At 36.5% G+C, this 20,088-nt stretch overlaps 1 protein-coding gene across 1 annotated transcript in view; it reads right to left on the bottom strand.

Annotated features, from left to right (window-relative positions):
• EVA1A (eva-1 homolog A, regulator of programmed cell death) overlaps window positions 1-19,863 on the bottom strand; it is a 102,619-nt gene extending 82,756 nt beyond the window's left edge. Inside the window, 1 exon segment of the mRNA NM_001194534.1 lies at window positions 19,795-19,863. The gene's annotated coding sequence lies outside the window, so the exon portion shown is untranslated.
• Window positions 19,864-20,088: the final 225 nt, after the last annotated feature.

The following is a 20,088-nucleotide window of genomic DNA, read 5'->3' as shown; positions in this document are numbered from 1 at the left end:
CTTATAGTATCAATTTTCTGCCATGTGTCATTTCTTTTATTTTGTACTTTTTAATTCCCTATTTAATTTGTGTTGAAAACCTTTACTTGCCTTCCATGCCACCTTATTCACTTTTTAAACAACTTTTTAGCTCTCTAGAGAGTTCTGCGTGATTCCTAACATACTATATCCCAGCTGACCAATTATCTGTAAAGAGTTTCCAGTCTAGACTTTATCCCATGTATTGATTTATATTTTAAATTTCAGATGATATATTGACATTTCCAAGATTGATGATTCTGTTTTTTTTCTTTTTCTATGCCAGGATTTTTCATGTCCAGGATTCATATCTAAATTGTTTTTGTTTCACAATACCTTGTACTTTTTAAAAGATATTATTCTGTCCTTTAACTTTTGGGATATTGTGTTCATTAATTTAATAGCCTATTTTGTAGCGTTTACTATGTGCTAGGCATATTAATTCCTGGTATCAATTCTATAGTAGTACTTTTATTATCCACACATTATAGATCAGGAAACTGTACAGAAAAATTATTGAGTAAAATTTAGTCTTCTAGAAAAGAGATTAAGATAGAGAAGTGTGAATCTGAAGGAGGACATGGAAGCTATTTGACACAATAACATTATCAAATTAATTTATATATTCTATGCAATTCGGACCAAAACGTCAATAGGCATTTTCATTGAAATGAGCAAATTGATTCTAAATTGTTTATAGAAGATCAAACGGCCAAGATCTAGCCAAGATATTTCTGAAAAAGAAAAACAGAAACAAAGAACTTTACCTACAAGTGATACAGGCTTACTATGAAGTACAGTAATAAGACAGTAAGCAAGTAAGACAGGAACAGACCAGCAACAGACACGTGACTCAATGGAACAAAATTAAAAACCCAGAAACAACTCCAAGTATAAAAAAGTCTTTGGCATAAAGTAGATGAGGCAGTGTAAATCACTGGGGGAAAGACAGAGTGTTTAATAAATGGATTGGGAGAACTTTATTTCCATATGGAAATTTCCATAGCTGGAAAATACCATTAGATCTTCACTTTACACTATTACAAGAATAATTGTACCTATGTGACCTTGGAAAGAAGAACTTACAAACAAGATACAAAAAAGCAGAAATGGTAAAGGTTTAATTAATCTGACTATATCAACACTAAAAGTTCAGTACAAGAAGACCACTATTTTAAAAGTTTGTGTTTTTAAAAAGAGAAATTGACACAATAGAAGACAATTTCAACATATTTAATTACTAAAGTGGAATAATAAAGTTAAGTAAACTCTGCTTTTTATTCTGTAAGACTTGCTTCTACAAAATAAGAAAAAGGAAAGCAATGCAATAAAAAAAGAGGGGCAAGCGTCTCTTAGGTTCACAAAAGAACATAAATGGATGATTAGCATATAAAAACATAAGTAACAGGAAAATGAAATGTAAAACAACACTGAGCTTCCATTTAACATTTCTCAATAGGACAAAAGCTGAAAGTCTGACATATTCCTGTTGGCCAGGATAAAAAACAAAACAAACAAGAATTGTCAAACACTGCAAATAGAAGTATGATTTGGTTCAGTCACCTTGGGTACCTGTTCCATAATAACTGGAACCCAGGATTTGGCAATCCAGTAATTTCAGTTATAGGTTAACACATCAGATAAAGTCCTGTACCTGTACTCTAGAAGACAGAGTAGTATTTATTTCAGCTCTTTTTAGAGTCACAAAATATTTGAAACATCCCAAATGTCCATCAGAAGGAAACCAGATAAGTAAGCAGATAAGTATTGGTGTATTACCGATGACAGACTATCATAAGACAATTCAGATGACTGAACTATAATTCGCATAGAGCAATGAAAATAAATTCCAACAAAGTATGTTGTGTAGAAAAAGCTGCCTAACACTGTGTACTATATCATACCATTTAAGTATATTTTACAAAACAATAATTTTATATTCTTTGTGGCTACCATATGTTTTTATACTTTTATATAACAAATGCATGATACTGCTGCTACTGGGGAAGGTAGAAGGTGAATGAAGTTGGAGAGGTGAGCAAAAGAGAATTCAACTTTATTGCAATGTTTTATTTAAAAATAAGCAAATATGATTAAATGCTAGCATTTATTTATTTTTGGAGTTGACGTTATAGTCTGAATGTTTGTGTTTTCACAGAATTCATATGTTGAAACCTAATCCCTAATGTTAGAGTATTGGGAGATACGGACCTTAGAAGGTGGATTAGGTCATGAGGGCAGAACTTTCATGAGTGGGATTAGTATCCTTATAAGAGAAACCCTAGGATAGCCAAAGGTTAGTTAATGGAAACAAAAGCACAGCTAGATACAAAGAATAAGTTTTAGTGTTGTATAGCACTATAGGGTGATTATAATTCACAATTGTAACTCCTATTCAGAGAGTTAGAAGAGAGGATTTTGAATTTATCCAATACAAAGAAATAAACATTTGAAGTGATGGATTTGTTAATTACCCTGATTTATCAATACATATGTGTATTAAAATATCATACCATATCTCATAAATATGTACAATTATTATGTTAATTAAAATAATAATAAAAGAAAAAAGAGACCACAGAGAGCTCCCTTGGCCCTTCTGTCACGTGAGGACACAGTGAAAACTAGAAAATGGGCGTTCACCAGGCCTGAATCTACTGGCATCATAATCTTGGCCTTCCCAGCCTCCAGAACTGTGAGAAATAGATTTCTGTTCTTTATAAGCCACCCAGTATATGGTATTTTGTTATAGCAACCCAAACTAGGATAGTTGAATATATTGATTTTTATTATTTGTAATCATTTTACATTTTTCTCCTATTAAAAAATCACAGGGAGGGAGGCAGAAGAAGATGACCAAATAGAACCCTCCAGTGATCACACCCTCCACAGGAACACCAAATGAAATAGCTATCCACACAAGAGAGTACCTTGGTAAAAATCAAAAATCAGGCTAGCAATCACGGTACCCAGTTTTAAAATCATAGTAAGCTGAGAGGCACTGAAGAGGGCAGGAAAGACAATCTTGAATTGCCAACCCCATTCCCCAGCAGCGGCTGCATGGTGCAGAGAGAGTATCTATGTGCTTGGGGGAGAGAAAGTGCAGTGATTGTGGGACTTTGCATTGGAACTCGGTGCTGACTTGTCACAGCAGGAAACAACACAGGCCACAATTCAGCTAGAATCCATGGAGGCAGCACTTAGACCAAGACTAGCCAGAGGGAAGTTGTCCATTCCAGCAGTTGGAGCCTGAGTCCTGCACCACAGGTTAAAGCACTCTGGGGTTCTAAATAAACCTGAAAGGGAGTCTAGGCCACAGGGACTATAATTGCTGGGCTGTGCTGGGCCCAGAGCCAGTGGATGTGAGATGCATGCAACCTAGTCAGACACTAGCCTGAGTAGCCAAGGGAGTGCTTGTGTCACCTCTCCCCCAACCCCTAGAAGCACATCTCACAGCTCCAGGAGAGACTCCTCCTTTCCACTAGAGGAGAGGAGAGGGGATAGTAAAGAGGACTTTGTCTTGCAACTTGGATTCCAGCTCAGCCACAGTAGACTAGGATATCAGGCAGAGTCCTGAGGTTCCTCATTCAAGTCCAAGCTTCTGGACATTTCTGGACACACCCTTGGCCACAAAGGAAACTGTTGCCTTGAAGGGAAGGACCCAGTCCTGACAGGGTTCATCAACTCCTGACTAAAGAGCCCTTGGGCCTTTAATAAACATCAGTGGCATGTAGGTAGTACTCACTGCAGGCCATAGGTAAAATTCAGAGATGTGCTGGCTTCAGGAGTGTCCCAGAACATTCTCGGCTGTGGTGGCTAAGGGGAGAGGCTCCTTCTGCTAAGGGAAGAGTAAAGGGAACTTTCTCTTGAAGCTTGGGCACCAGTGCAGCCACAAAGGTGTAGAGCACCATGCATGCTCCTGGAGTCCCCAGTTTCAGACCTTGGCTCCTGGATACCATTTCTGTACCCACCCTGAGCCACAGAGGAGCCTCCTGCCCTGAGGGGAGAACCCAGGCTGGCAGCATTTACCATAAGCTGACTGAAGAGCCTTTGGGACTTGAGTGAACATTGGCGGTAGTGTGGCAGTACTTATGGTGGGCCTGGAACACTGGTGACCTTAGAGAAAGATGTCTCCTACATGGGAAAATGATATGGAAGAGTAGGAAGGACTTTGTCTTGTGGCTTGAGTATCAGCTCAGCCACAGCAGAATAGAGAACCAAGTAGGTTACTACGGTTCCCAACTCTAGGCCTGGTTTTTGGATTTCTGGACCTGCCCTGGGACAGGGGGGATCTCACTGCCTTGAAGAGGAGGACACAAGCCTGGCTGGATTTACCACCTTATGACTGAAGAGCCCTTGGGCCTCAAGAGAACATCAGTGATAGCTAGGCAGTTGTCACCACAGGCCTTGGGCAAGACCCAGTGTTGTAATGGCTTCAGATAGGACCTAGCACAGTCCCAGTGGTGGTGGCTATAGGAGTGCTTGTGTCACCCCTCCCCAAGCTCCTGGCAGCTCATCATAGAGGCAAAGACTATTTGGGAGAGAAAAGAGCTTCTGTCTGGTAATCCAGGGAGTTCTCACAGATCTTACCCAAGACCACCAAAATGGTACCCCTATGAATCTGCAAGAGTCATAGCATTACTGGACTTGGGGTGCTCCCCGATGCAGATATAGCTGCAGTGACCAAAGATTTAGATCACAACACTCAATTCCCTTTGAATACTTGGAAAGCCTTCACAAAGAGGAAGGGTACAAACAAGCCCAGACTGAAAACTACAATAAATACCTAACTCTTGAATGCCCAGACATTGGTGACATCCACAAACATCAAGATCATCCAGAAAAACATGACCTCACCAAGCAAACTCAGTGAGGCAACAGTAACCAATCCCAGAGTGACGGAGATAAGTGACTATGTGACTTTTCAGACAGATGATTCAAAATTGTTGTTTCGAGGAAGCTCGATAAAATTCAAGATAACAGATAGAAGAAATGCATAATCCTATCAGATAAATTTAACAAATAAACAAATATTTTTTTTTAAAAAAGTTAAGCAGAGATTCTAGAGCTGAAAAATTCAATGGATATACTAAAGAGTGCATCACGGCCGGGTGCGGTGGCTCACACCTGTAATCCCAGCACTTTGGGAGGCTGAGGCGGGTGGATCACGAGGTCAGGACATCGAGACCATCCTGGCTAACATGTTGAAACCCTGTCTCTACTAAAAATACAAAAAGTTAGCCAGGCATGGTGGCACGCATCTGTAGTCCCAGCAACTTGGGAGGCTGAGGAAGGAGAATTGCTTCAACCCAGGAGGCAGAGGTTGCAGTGAGCCGAGATTGCACCACTGCATTCCAGTCTGGCAACAGAGTGAGACCCTGCCAAAAAAAAAAAAGAATGCATCAAAGTCTTTCAACAACAAAATTGATCAAATTGAGGAAAGAATTAGAGAGCTTGGAGACACACTAATTGAAAATACACCGTCAGAGAAAACAAAAAAAAAAAAGAAAAAAAAAAACACTAAAGCATGCCTACAAAGTCTAGAAAATAGCCTCCAAGGGGCAAATCTAAGACTTATTGGTCTTAAAGAGGAGGTAAAGAGAGAGATTGGGGTAGAAAGTTTATTCAAAGGGATGATAACAACTTTCCAAACCTAGAGAAAAATATCAGCATTCAAATACAAGAAGGTTATAGAACACCTAACAGACTTAATCTAAATAAGACTGCCTCAAGACACTTAATAATCAAACTCCCAACTGTCAAGGATAAATAAAGGATTCTGAAATCAGCAAGAGAAAAGAAAGAAACAGCATACAGTGGAGCTCCCATAAGTCTGGCAGTAGACTTTTCAGTGGAAACTTTACAGGCCAGGAGACAGAGTTATGACATATTTAAAGTGCTGAAGGGGAAAAAAAAAACTTTTATCCTAAAATAGTATATCCAGAGAAAATATTTTTCAAACATGAAGGTGAAATAAAGACTTCCTCAGACAAATGAAAGCTAAGGGATTTCATCAGCACCAGATCTGTCCTGCAAGAAGTGCTAAAGGGAGTTCTTTAATCAAAAAGAAAATGACATCAGTGAGCAATAAGAAATCATCTGAAGGTATAACACTCACTGGTAATAGTAAGTACACAGACAAACACCAAATATTATAACATTGTAATTGTGGTGTGTAAACTACTCATATCTTGAGTAGAAAGACTAAAAGATTAACATGAAAAATAATAGCTACAACAACTTTTCAAGTCATAGACAATATAATAAGATACAAATAGAAACAAAAATTTAAAAGTGGGGGGATGAAGTTAATGTGTAAAGTTCTTAAATTAGTTTTCTCTTTGCTTTTTAATTTGTTTTTCAATCTTTGTTAAATTGTCATCAGTTTAAAATAATGGGCTATAAAATGTGATTTTCAAGCCCCGTGATAACCTGAAATCAAAAAACCTACAATAGATACACAAAAAAATTAAAAGGCAGAAATTAGAACATACCACCAGAGAAAATCACCTTCACAAAAAGGAAGACAGGAAGGAAGAAATATGGATGGAAAGAAAAGACAACAAAAAAACAAAAAAGCAAATAATAAACTGGCATGAGTAAGTCCCTACTTATCAGTAATCATATTGAATGTAAATGGACTAAACTCTTCAATCAAAAATCATAGAGTGACTGAAAGGATATAAAAATAATACCCAACAATGTGTTGTCTACAACAAACACACTTCACTGATAAAGACATACGTAGACTGAAAATAAAGGAACAGAAAAAGGCATTCTATGCAAATAGAAACAAAACAAGCAGGAATAGGTATACCTACATCATACAAAATAAGTTTCAAGAAAAAAAGTGATAAAAAGAGACAAATAGGTCATTATATAATAATAAAGGAGTCAATTTAGCAAAAAAAGTAACAATTGTAAATATATATGCATTCAACATTGGACCACACAGATGTATAAAACAAATATTATTAGAGCTAAAGAGAGACACACACCCCAATACACTAATAGTTGGACACTTCAACACCCTAGTTTCAGCACTGGACGGATCATCCAGACAGAAAGTCAACAAAGAAACATCAGATTTTATCTGCACTATAGACCAAATGAACTTAACAGATATTTACAGAACATGTCATCCAGTGGCTACAGAAAACACATTCTTCTCCTGAGCACATGAATCATTCTCAAGGACAGTCCATATGTTAGGCCACAAAACAAGTCTTAAAACATTCAAAAAATTGAAGTCATATATGACCATAATGAAATAAAATTAGAAATCAATAACAAGAAGAATTTTGGAAACTATACAAACACATGGAAATTATACAATGTGCTACTGAATAACCCGCGGGTCAATGAAGAAATTAAGAAGGAAATTTAAAAATTTATTGAAACAAATGAAAACAGAAGCACAACATACCAAAACCTATGTGATACAATGAAAGCAGTACTAAGAAGAAAGTTTATAGCAATAATCACCTACATCAAAAAAAGTAGAAAAACTTCAAACAAACAACATAATGGATGCATCCTAAAGAAGTAGAAATGCAAGAGCAAACCAAACTCCAAATTAGTAGATAAAAAGAAATAATAAAGATCAAAGCATAAATAAATGAAATTGAAATAAAAGAATACAAAAGAGCAACAAAACAAAAAGTTGGTTTCTTCAAAACATAAACAAAATCAACAAACCTTTAACCAGACTAAGAGGACCCAAATAAATAAAATAAGAGATGAAAAAGGAGACATTACAACTGATACCACAGAAATTAAAAGGATCATTAAAGACTATTAGGCACAACTATATGCCAATAAATTGGAAAGCCTAGAAGAAATGGATAAATTCCTGGATACATACAACCTACCAAGCTTGAACCGTGAAGAAGTCAAACACCTGAATAGACTGATAGCAAGTAATGAAATCCAAGCCATAATAAAAAGTTTTCCAGCAAAGAAAAGCCTAGGATTCAATTATTTCACTGCTGGATTTTACTAAACATTTAAAGAATTAATCAATTTGACTCAAACTATTCTGAGGAAGAGGGAATACTTCCAAACTCATTCTGTAAGACCAGTATTACCCTGATATCAAAACAGACAAAGACATATCAAAAAAGAAAAAAGAAAATACAGGCCAATATCCCTAATAAACATGAATGTAGAAATCCTTAACAAAATACAAACTGAATTCAATAACACATTAAAAAGATCATTCATCATGACCAAGTTGGATTTATCACTGGTATGCAAGGAAGGTTCAACATATGTGAATCAATCAGTGTCATCATATCAACAGAATGAAGGACAAAAATCATATGATCATTTCAATTGATGCTGAAAAGGTATTTGATAAAATTCAACATTCCTTTATGATAAAAACCCAACCCTCGAAAAATAGGTAGAGAAAGAACATACCTCAATACAAGACAGGATGTATATGACAGACCCATGGGAAAAAACTGAAAGCCTTTCCTCTAAGACCTGGAACAAGACAAGATGTCCACTTTCACCACTGTTATTCAACATAATACTGGAAGTCCTAGCTAGAGCAATCAGACAAGAGAAAGAAATAAAGGGCACCCAAATTGAAAAGAAAGAAACCAAATTATCCTTATTTACAGATGATACAATCTTATACTTGAAAAAACCTAAAGACTCCACCAAACAACTATTAGAACTGATAAACAAAATTCAGTAAAGTTGCAGGATACAAAATCAACATAGAAAAATCAGTCGCATTTCTATATGCCAACAGCAAACAATCTGAATATAAGTCAAGAAAATAATCCCATTTAAAATAGCTGCAAATAAAATAAGATACCTAGAAATAAACTTAGCCAAAGAAATAAAATAGTTCTACAATGAAAACTATGAAATGGTGATACAAGAAGTTGAAGAGGACACAAAAAATGGAAATATATTAATATGCATTGATTGGAAGAATCAATATTGTTTAAATATCCATACTACTCACAGCAATCTACAGATTCAATGCAATCCCTATCAAAATGCCAAAGACATTATTCACAGAAATAGAAAAAGTAATCCTAAAATTTTTATGTGGAACCACGAAAGACCCAGAATAGCCAAAGCCATCCTGAGCAAAAAGAACAAACTGAAGGAATCACATTACCAGACTTCAAATAACGCTATAGAGCTATGTAACAGAAACAGTATAGTGCTGGCATAAAAACAGACACATCAGGACAGAAAACCCAGAAATAAATCCACACATCTGCAGTGAAGTCATTTTTGACAAAGGTTTGAAGAACATACATTGGGGAAAAGATAATCTCTTCAATAAATGGTGCTAGAAAACTGGATATCCCATGCAGAAGAATAAAACCAGACTCCTATTTTGTCATATGCAAAAATTAAATCAAAATGAATTAAAGACTTAAATATAAGAGCTCAAACAATAAAACTGCTAAAAGAAAACACTGAGGCAATACTCCAGGACATTGGTCTGGGCAACGGTTTCTTGAGTAACCCATAAGCACAGGCAAGCAAATCAATAATGAACGAGTGGGATCACATACGTCTAAACACTTCGACACAGCAAAGAAAACAACAAATTGAAGAAATAACGCACAGCATGGGAGAAAATATTTGCAAACTGTCTGACAAGTGTTTAATAACCAAAATATATAAGGAGTTAAACAACTCTATAGAAAAATGTCTAATAATCCAATTAAAAATGGGCAAAAGATCTGAATAGACATTTCTCAAAAGAAGACATACACATGGCAAACAGATATATGAAAATGTGCTCAACATCATTGATCATCAGAGGAGTGCAAATCAAAACTACAATGAAATATCATTTCATCCCAGTCAAAATGGTTTTTATCCAAAAAGCCAATGGCAAAGACTGGCAATAACAAATGCTGTTGAGAATGTGGATGAAGGAACACTCATACACTGCTGGTGGGAATGTAATTGGTACAGCCACTATGGAGAACATTATGGAGATTCCTCAAAAATGGAACTACCATATGGTTCAGCAATTCTGCTGCTAGGTATATACTCAAAAGAAAGAAAATTATTATATCAAAGAGATATCTGCACTACCATGGTTATTGCAATACTATTCACAATAGCCAAGATTTGGAATCAAGCTAAACCTCCATCAACAGATGAACGGATAAAGGAAATGTGGTACACATACACAATGGTGTGCTAATTAGCCATAATAAATATCAGATCTTGTCATTTGCAACCGCATGGATGGAATGGGAGGACATTAAGTGAAATAAGCTGGGAACAGAAAGACAAATTTCACATGTTCTCACTCCTTTGTGGGAGCTAAAAACGAAAACAATTTAACTCCTTGAGATAGAGAGTATAATGATGGTTATCAGAGGCTGGGAAAGGTAGTGGGGGTTGGGGAGGAAGTATGGATAGTTAATCTGTGCAAAAATATAGTTAGATAGAATTAACAAGATCTAGTATTTGATAGCTCAACAGGGTGATTATAGTCAACAATAATATATTGTACATTTAAAAATAACTAAAAGAGTATAATTGGAATGTTTGTAACACAAAGAAAGAGATGCTTGAGGTAATGGATACCTCATTTATCCTGATGTGATTATTATGCATTGTATACCTGTATTAAAATATCTCATTTACCCCTAAATATATACAGCTTGTATGTACCAATAGAAATTAAAAAGAAAAAGAAAGAAAAGAAAGAAATCAAAGGGATATTTCCCTTTCTATCAAAACATGTGAAAACATAAAGATGTTTTAATGTTTTCTTATGTCTGAGATGTGCTAAGCGTCAAAGAGAATAGCACCAAACACTGAGGCTAAGCCCATCTAGAAGTCCCAGGGTTTCAGAAAACAGCCATGATGGAATTAGTGGCCTTGAGTTGATTAGAACACCCCCACTCTGGAAGAGCAATGTCAAATGCTGCCAACCTGCCTTCATCAGCTGCCTTGAAGGAGTCTTCTTTCCTTTAGAGTCTTCCTAACTCACGTGCTAACCATGTCTAGGTCAACCCATGGGCAAAATTTAGGAAAATCCGACCAGGGATGCATACAGGAAATAGCCCAGTGGTGCATAAAATTTGCAGCCATACTAATTCCTAAACTACAGCATGCATCCACCTGGCTGAATTCCCTCGGAGTCAGGATTAGTAAGGAGGGGTTTATTTCTCCAGTAAATGCTCAGTCTCCCAAGGGACTTAATTACCTAATCTGGATGGTTCCCAAATTATTTCTATACCAAGTTCTAACTATAATTGTGCTGGCAGTGGTAAGCTGATATCAATTAAGTGAAGTTAATTTTCCAGGCTCAAATGTATACCATGCCAGTTTGCTGAAGGAACTTGCAGAATGTGATTAAGGAAGTAGTCAGTAATTCCCGAGAAAAAGTAAAGATTGATAAAATAACCAAATTTTCAAATAGGAAAAAGTGAATCCCAGTAATTACATGCCAATTAGATGGAGCCTAGAACATATTAGTGAATGTGGAAATAGAAATGTAAATGAAAGATACTATTCAAGTGGTTAAGTGTGTGAGTTTTCAAATTAGGCAGGCCTTAGCAGATCTCTCATTATATCACATTTTTATACTCAGAATGATATTGTTGTTTATGAGGAGAAATCTTTCAGTCTGTGAATAATCATACAAAGCCACTACCACTATGTCAGTCTTAAGGGTGGCCGAGTTGTTTATAACCAAGGTGCTCCTTTGTTTAATATGTTTATTTTTTATTGATGGTTTAGATCAATTCATAATAAAGATACATAAACATTTAAACCGCCATAGAATTATGTTGTCAGACTGAGATAATCTGTATTCTGTGGAAGAGAGTAACTGTATAACTTTCATTATCACCTCCCCTAAAGAGAACATTTTAATTTAATTTACTCTTTACCTGACAGAAATTAAGTACCAAGGAATAAGATTTTGTTGAGTAAGACTGAGCTTTGGAGATCCACAAACCATTGTAAAGTCTAAGGTTTCTTCACTCATCAGTGTGAGTCAATAGAGAAATACAGCTGCTAAGGAGGTACTATAGTCATGAGTTGTGTCAAAAATCCAAGTGTTGACGATGGAAGTCAAGTATTGAATAGGCAGCGGGAATTCTCATGTACTCTGTATTAGTGAGACTTCCAGAGTGTTGAATCCAGGTGTCAGCAACAAACCACCAGGGAGGTTCCACCAGGCACAACCAGATTTGTGAAGGTTTCAAATACCACAGGAGGATCCAGATTATATAAGGAACTGAATCATAAAGAAAATATCCAAGGGACTCAGAATGATTAGACTGAATAAAAATAAAGGTTTAAGGAACATGATTGTGATGTTAAAATATTTAAAAACGTAACACAGAGGGAAAATTGTGACTCAAGAATCCACCCACAAAATGGGTGCCATTTATAAGGTATGAGAAAGACATTGTTAGCTATGCAAAAACACAGAAAATGCACAACTCAGCAGCCTTTCTGAATAAACTATTTGTCACCAGGCTCTAAAAGTTGAATCTTAAATGCAATATGGTATAATGGATTGCATCCTAGAAGAGAAGAAAATGATATGAGGGAAAAACTGGGAAATCTGAAAAAAGTTTCTACTTTAGTCAGTGTATGGTACCAATGTCAATTTCTTAGTTTTGATAAATGTGCCATGATTATGTAATACATTTATTCAGATTTTTCTGTTTTTATCTTTTAAATATTTGAACTTTATGTTGATGATACTTCTGAAGTTTCTAGTCAAGTTCTAGTCAACAAATCACCAACTTAGGAAACTAATTTTTGAAACATTTTAAAAAGCCATACATACAAAGATGTTACATCATTACGTACACTAGTAAAAATTTGGAAGCAAAATATTCAACAATATATGAGTAGTTATACCATGGTATATCTCTATGATTAAATGTCTTAAAGCCATTACAGATGTTTATAAAGTTGATATGAACATGAGGAAATGATTATGATATAATATGAAATTTAAAAGCAGAATACAAATCTGAATGTAGCCCAAATTGCTGTACTACTTAAATGAATAGAAAAAAAAAAGATCAAGTGGATCACGAGGTCAAGAGATGGAGACCATCCTGGCCAACATGGTGAAACCCCGTCTCTAATAAAAATACAAAAATTAGTGGCACGAGCCTGGAGTCCCAGCTCTCGGGAGGCTGAGGCACGAGAATCTCTTGAACCCGGGAGGCGGAGGTTGCAGTGAGCTGAGATCGCACCACTGCACTCCAACCTGGTCACAGAGTAAGACTCCGCCTCAAAAAAAAAAAAAAAAAAAAAAAAAAAAAAAAAAAAAAAAGAAAGAAAGAAAGAAAAAGAAAACAAGATACTCAGAAATAATGTGTATTATCTCTGGATTTTGTTTCTTTCTCTTTTTTCTTTTTCTGTATTTTCTAGTTTTCTCTAACAAGCATATATTACTTTGATAATCAAAAAAAAAAAATCCTTAAAAGTATTTGAGCTAGTTTCATCATGTAAATAGTTAGGAGTCAAAACCTATCCTCTCTCCCCCAGACTTTGACTAACTATACAACGTTAAAAGGCTGAGAATGAAAGCCATAAGATTGCACAACATAAAATAACTCAGAAGGATTTTTTTTAAGAACATAGGATATAGCTAAATCTATTAGTCCTGGAAAGAAACTCTCGGTGCTTCTAAGCAGTCACAATGACTTAAGAGGCAAGATAGAGGAGGATGCCAAAGATATCTCAACTAGAGATAAGTATACTACACAAAAAGATGGAAAACAAACCAGAGGGAGAAGGATTAGAATCTGTTCCAGACTTTGGACAATAAACCAAAATTATATCTTAGGCAGGCAAATATTCTAAAAGAAGCGTGGCAATAATCCAACCTGAAAAGTATATAGTGGCAGATGGCATTTATCCAGCATAAAGATTTATGTCTCATCACCAAAAATGCTTCATGTAATGGTCAAATACAGAGCAGAGAAAATTCAAGTCAGAGAGCTGTAATGTCAAAGGCAAAACAGAACACAAAGTATGCAAGGATTGCAACTGTATCCAGAAGAGGCTTTACCTGAATGAACCAGTCATTCCCTCCCCATGAGGGTTCCTTAGAGAATGCCGATGAAAACAGAACCTCATGCACAGATGAAAGAGCATTATCTTATTTAGATAGGGAAAGGGTGGTATGGCCAAATGGTACCAGGACCTGTGCCCATCTTCCAAATGGTCCTGGGTATTTAGAAATCCTAATATGGCTGCAGAGATCAGCCATGAGTCAGAAACCTTTCAAAGATACCCTATCCAGTTGGGCATTTCGTTTTTCCAGTGATGGGCCATATGTGCGTGTGTACTGTTCATAAGTTTTACTGAGGTCTGTGTGCTAGCTAGAAACATAAATTTGTTAGCTCCAATACCAAAGCAGATCAAAGCACATTTTAATAAATGTTGCTTCTACAAAACATTCATAGGCCTGGTACCAGTCTCAATTCAGCTTTGGTGTTGTTAATTATAGAACTGATATCAACAAGCTAAGTCATTATTAAAACTATGGAATATATGCACACTTTAGTCTAGAATCTATATCCTTGTCCCAAAACTTCAGGCATGTGAGCTCTCGGTGCATACAAAGTACGTGTGTGTGTGTGTGTGTGTGTGTGTGTGTATGCTCTTGGTGTAGACAAAGTATATATACATATATATATATATATACTTCCAGTTCTGGGATACATGTGCAGAACGTGCAGGTTTGTGACATAGGTATACACATGTCATGGTGGTTTGCTGCACCCATCAACCCGTCGTCTACATTAGGTATTTCTTCTAATGCTATCCCTCCCCTAGCTCGCTACACCCCAACAGGCCCCAGTGTGTGATGTTCCCCTCCCTGTGTCCACGTGTTCTCATTGTTCAGCTCCCATTTATGAGTGAGAACATGGAGTGTTTGGATTTCTGTTCCTGTGTTAGTTTGCTGAGAACGAAGGTTTCTAACTTCATCCATGTACCTGCAAAGGACACGAACTCATCTTTTTTATGGCTGCATAGTATTCTGCGGTATATATGTGCCACATTTTCTTTATCCAGTCTATCACTGATGGGCATTTGGGTTGGTTCCAAGCCTTTGTTATTGTGAAGAGTGCTGCAATAAACGTATGTGTGCATGTGTCTTTATAGTAGAGTGCATACAAAGTACTTCTAATGCAAACATCCACACTGCTCAAGTTAATGTTCAGCAGTTCTGAATATCCGGAGGTTTCCATTCCAAAAGCAGCTACACAAAATTAAAGAATGATTCATATACATTTTTTTAAAAAATTCTGGGATGCTCTTTTACAGTGACTTCATTTCCAGGAAATATCTACAATTTCCACAAATCTGTATTTCCAATGAACTCAGGGCAGTTTGATAAAGAAAAATATGCCCAGTTTGAATCTAAATACCTTAACTTCCTTCAATAAATTAGAGGTCTTTCTATTCTGTCTTTGTGCTGAAAATAAAATTAGAGATCTTTTTTACTTTTCCCTCATAATTTCAAGGTTAATGTGTTCAGATGTTTTTTCACACCATTAAAGATATACAATTCTTTCAGTCATTGGTAGGCTGATGGATGAGGTTTCTCGGGCATATTCATTTTCCGAAATCATTGATCTGAGAACAAAGTAAACCTCTTCTGACTACATTAAATAAAATAAACTTCTATTTTCTGGTTCAAGTTATTGAAGTATTCCTTAAGTTAGCACCGATGAAAGTATAGTCCTGAAAAAAATTCAGTCTTGCTTACCTTATCTAACCATGTGAGAAAATAGATATAAACATCCACAGGAGAAAATTCCTGAATAGAAGATCAATGGACGTTGGGGTCGCTCATATTCTTTGTTGATATAAATGTACGTGTCGGTTCTTTTATTTGGTGTGGCTCACCTGTGGCATGTAAACTAAGTTTTTCCAAGGTATTGTATATATTATCAGGGAGAAGGGGAGCCCACTAGAAATTACCCCAGGATCAAATAACACATTGACCAAGATATAGAGTAAATATTTTTTATCTTTTCCCATTCTCATAGGCAGGATCAGAAAATAGAGACCTTGGACCCCCTCACAGTAAGTAAAAGACAAAGGAGAAATTAAGGACTGCTCGCCAAGGCCCACAGCCATGAACAGGATTTACCCTACCCCCATGCAGCAAGGTCTGGTCAAGGAGACGTTGCAAGGGCACATATTTGTCAGGGGCATGAGCAACTTACAAAAATACTGCCCCTGAGCCATAAGCCACAAGCCAAACCTGCTCTGTGTGATTTATGACTTGTTTGTTTCCACTTAACAGCCAGGTTTGTTAAAGGACAGTTTTGTTCCCAGAGGAATCATTAGTGAATGAAGGCTATGGAAGTGTTGCAACTTGAAAATTGACTCAGACATGAATATGCAAATTATATTCAGACACAATAGATAAATGCAGCTTATAAGCAAGCCAGGATGGGGGCCTTAGGGAAATTCCAGTAGACAATACTGTCAGAGATAAATTTGAAGATGGATTTTTTTTTTACTTTGTCTGGTTTTCCTCCTTTTATTTACCCCCTTTAGTGTAAGTAAATAATCAGTCCAGCCTAGATGGACTGATGACAAGTGGCCTGGATGAGGATATTTACATTAATGAGGCAAACCCTCCAATCTCCTTCTGCTCTTTCTTGTCCAAGCGAAGTGTTTAATATTTCAGAAGTATCTGACTGAACAGTGCAATATAAATCAGGTAGGATGACTTCTGAGCTTCTGGTTCAAGATGGCTGACAGATCACATGTGGCAACCTCTTTCTTCACCCCAACTTCTTACAAAGGATAACTTACTCTGGGAAATAAGATGTACTCTCAGTGGACCAAAAATCAGGAAAAATATCACTAAAACATAGAACACATATAGAATTAGAATGAAGAAGAAAACCACAAGCAACATTCACACAGGAGAAGGCAAATACAACAGGTGAGATAACTCTACTGGGCATACCCTACCAGGAAGGAGCAGTTACTCACAGGACAAGGGTATACTGGAATCACTAACAGGCTGATTATTTAAGGCCCCACAGAAAGAGCCACCAGGTATATGGAATCCTCCTCTCCTTCCACCTTCCCACCTTCCCACCTTCCCACCCTTCCTTCTCATACTTACAGGGTTGTCAGTTGCCCAAGGCAATTAGGCAACAGAGCTGTTTGCCTTAGAGATGAGCACTGAGTATGTGCATTTGGATAGAGAAGCAGTCTAACTATCAAAGCAACATCGCTGGCAGTCATTGGCCCTTCCCTAGGCTCACTACACACATGAAGTATCAGTGCAGCATCACGGAATGCCTCTCTCTCCTGCCTCTCACCCTATCCTATGTACACTTGTGAGTACATAATGAATGAATAGCAATTAACAGGAAAAAACAAATACAAAAAATCACTTGCAATCACAAATCATTAAACATTTGAGAAAAGCTAGCACCATTAAAAAGAGGCACTCTCAAACTCAATGAATAGATGAATCTGACTAATGGAAAACAGAGGTAGTAAGTCAAGTAGAAAAAACAACCACAAGACAAAGTTAAAGGAGACATATTCAGAGAAAATATTTGCAATGAATATGAAAGGAATAGTATGCAGGATATAAAAATAATTCCAATAAGTCAAAAAGAAAAAGCCGTCTCCACCATGTTAGAATACAGAGAGAGGACAGCCATCTGTAAGTCAGGAAGAGAGCCCTCATCAGAAGCCAACCATGCTGGCACTCTAATCTCAAACATTCCAGCCTCCAGAACAGTGAGAAATAAAAGTTTGTTATTTAAGTCAAGAAGAAGGAGACAGAGGAGGAGAATGAGGAGGAGACAAACAATGCAATAGGAAAATAGACAAATATTCTAAATAAATAATTAATAGAAATAAAAATATAAAAATAGTTTAACCTCTCTACTAACTGAAGAAGTGAAAATTGAAATGAAATATTTTTACCTTTGAGTTAAATGTTTCTTAATATAAAATGATGGCAAAAATAAGGGGAAATAGTTGTTACATAACGATTCAGACAATTTGGAGGGAGATTGGAAAATATCTGCTAAAATTAAAGTTTTAGATTCTTTGACAAAGCCATTTCATTGCTCTGTATCAATTCTAGAGAAACATTCACATATGTACACAGAGTCATGTGTATAAAAATATTCGTGACCACATTATTGTAATAATAAAATCTTAGAAACAACCTTAGTGTCTGTTAGTAGGGTAATTATTAAATAGTATGGCACATCCATATTATAGAAAATAAACAGAAAAAATGAGTTTTCTTCATTTATACTGATATGGAAAACTCTCTAAGATATGTTATTAAGTGAATAAAGCCATTTTAGAATAGTACATACAATCAATTCCATTTGTGTGAAAAATTAAAACATAAAAATGTTAAAATTTCACGAGTACACATGTGCATGTAAATATGTATGTAAAAATTTGAAAGGATACACATATGCAATTCACCCTGGAGAGGAAAATGAGAAGTGGCAAACGGGATTTCAGCATTATTTGCCGTATTTGAATTATTTATAAACAGAATGTATACACATATTACTTGTACAAAAGGTAAAAACTTCTAAATGTAGAAATAAAATTAAATGATTGATCTAATACAGAAATAATTACCTATAAACTGAATAAAGAAAACTCACCACCCAGGATACCAACACAAGAAGCACTGGTGGCTATTTTTGCATAAAAGATGAAAGAAAGCAGCCATAAAGAAAGTTTATGTTCTTCCCCCAAGGAAAAGAATGGCAATCAATGACAAGTCGCCGCTGCATAGATGCAGCCCCATCTATGTGCTGACTCGGGAGGTAACGCAGTGCTTCCTCTCTTTGATTACCAGGGGTCTTGATTTCTGTACTAAAATAAGAGAGAAAAATAATCTCTAAAAAACAGTTTTAATAGATACCACCTTTACTGAGTGTAGGAAAATGACACTAATTTCCCTGAGAGATTATCTCACACCACTGGCTTTTCAGAAAAATTGTGAAGCATGTCTATAAGACAGCCCTGTAAAAAGACAATACTCCATGAAGTATTTTAAACATTGTTAACTAGAATTTTCTTTGTTAGTTTATGTCCCAGCATTCATAAATATGAGTTGCATATGATAAGCAAACAAAAGCCACCACCATTCAACTGATAGCATCATTTTCTCAACAGTTACTGGCTGTTCTGAGAATACTGACAGGCTCCTGACAAGTTTAGTGGGGGTAAAAGTGCTAATTCCTGCATTAATAAGGAGAGAATTTTGTCATTAATAAGTCTTTGAAGTAGAAAAAAAAAATTCAAATTGGGTAAGAGGCATGATCCTAATCCCAAAGCCACAAAAGAGTGAGAAAACTTCAGAGGCATAAGCCTGCAATCTCTGCCTAGATCAATCAGGCTAGACTAGACTACACTACCACAACAAACATCCCCCAAATCTCAGGGGCTTCAAACAATAAAAATCTCTTTATTGCATGTCCATCGTAAGTCAGTAAGGAGGTCCTGTACATCACAGTCACTCATGAACACATACTAACAGAGCAACTGCCATTCAGAAAGTTGCCACTCCCACCATCCAGATAGAAAGAAGGAGAATTCTGGAGGATCTTGCACTGGTAATGAAATGTTCTGGCCCAGAAGTGACACACATCACTTCTGATCATTGGCCAGAGCTAGGTATATGGTCCTACTTAATCACAGGATGCAAGAAAGTGCAATTCTACCATGTGCCCAGAAGAAGGAAAAGCTATAAATAGTTGGCAAACAACATTAATAACTCACATTAGCCTGGCCCAGGGGCATCAGAGACATCTACGTTGAGGATCCCAAGCCAACACCAAGTTGAAGCACAGGTCTGGAGAGAACCTGGAGGCCTCAGGTTGGCTTAACCAAGAAGTAGAAAAAACTCATCCTGCCCAAGAAACTTAACATAAGTGGAAAAATCCAGTAATGTCTAGTTTAGAATAATCTGTGCATGTAGGTGATGCTGGGATGTTTCTCCAAATTCCTCACAAATGATTCATGATCAGTAGTTTTAAAAGCTAGCTGGTCATCAGAATTACTGGGGATGCTTTA

Source organism: Macaca mulatta, chromosome 13 (genome assembly GCF_049350105.2).
Source record: "Macaca mulatta isolate MMU2019108-1 chromosome 13, T2T-MMU8v2.0, whole genome shotgun sequence".
In the NCBI taxonomy this organism is placed as follows: domain Eukaryota; kingdom Metazoa; phylum Chordata; class Mammalia; order Primates; family Cercopithecidae; genus Macaca; species Macaca mulatta.
The sequence above is the reverse complement of the archived record's forward strand: the minus strand, read 5'-3'. Positions and strand labels throughout refer to the sequence as shown.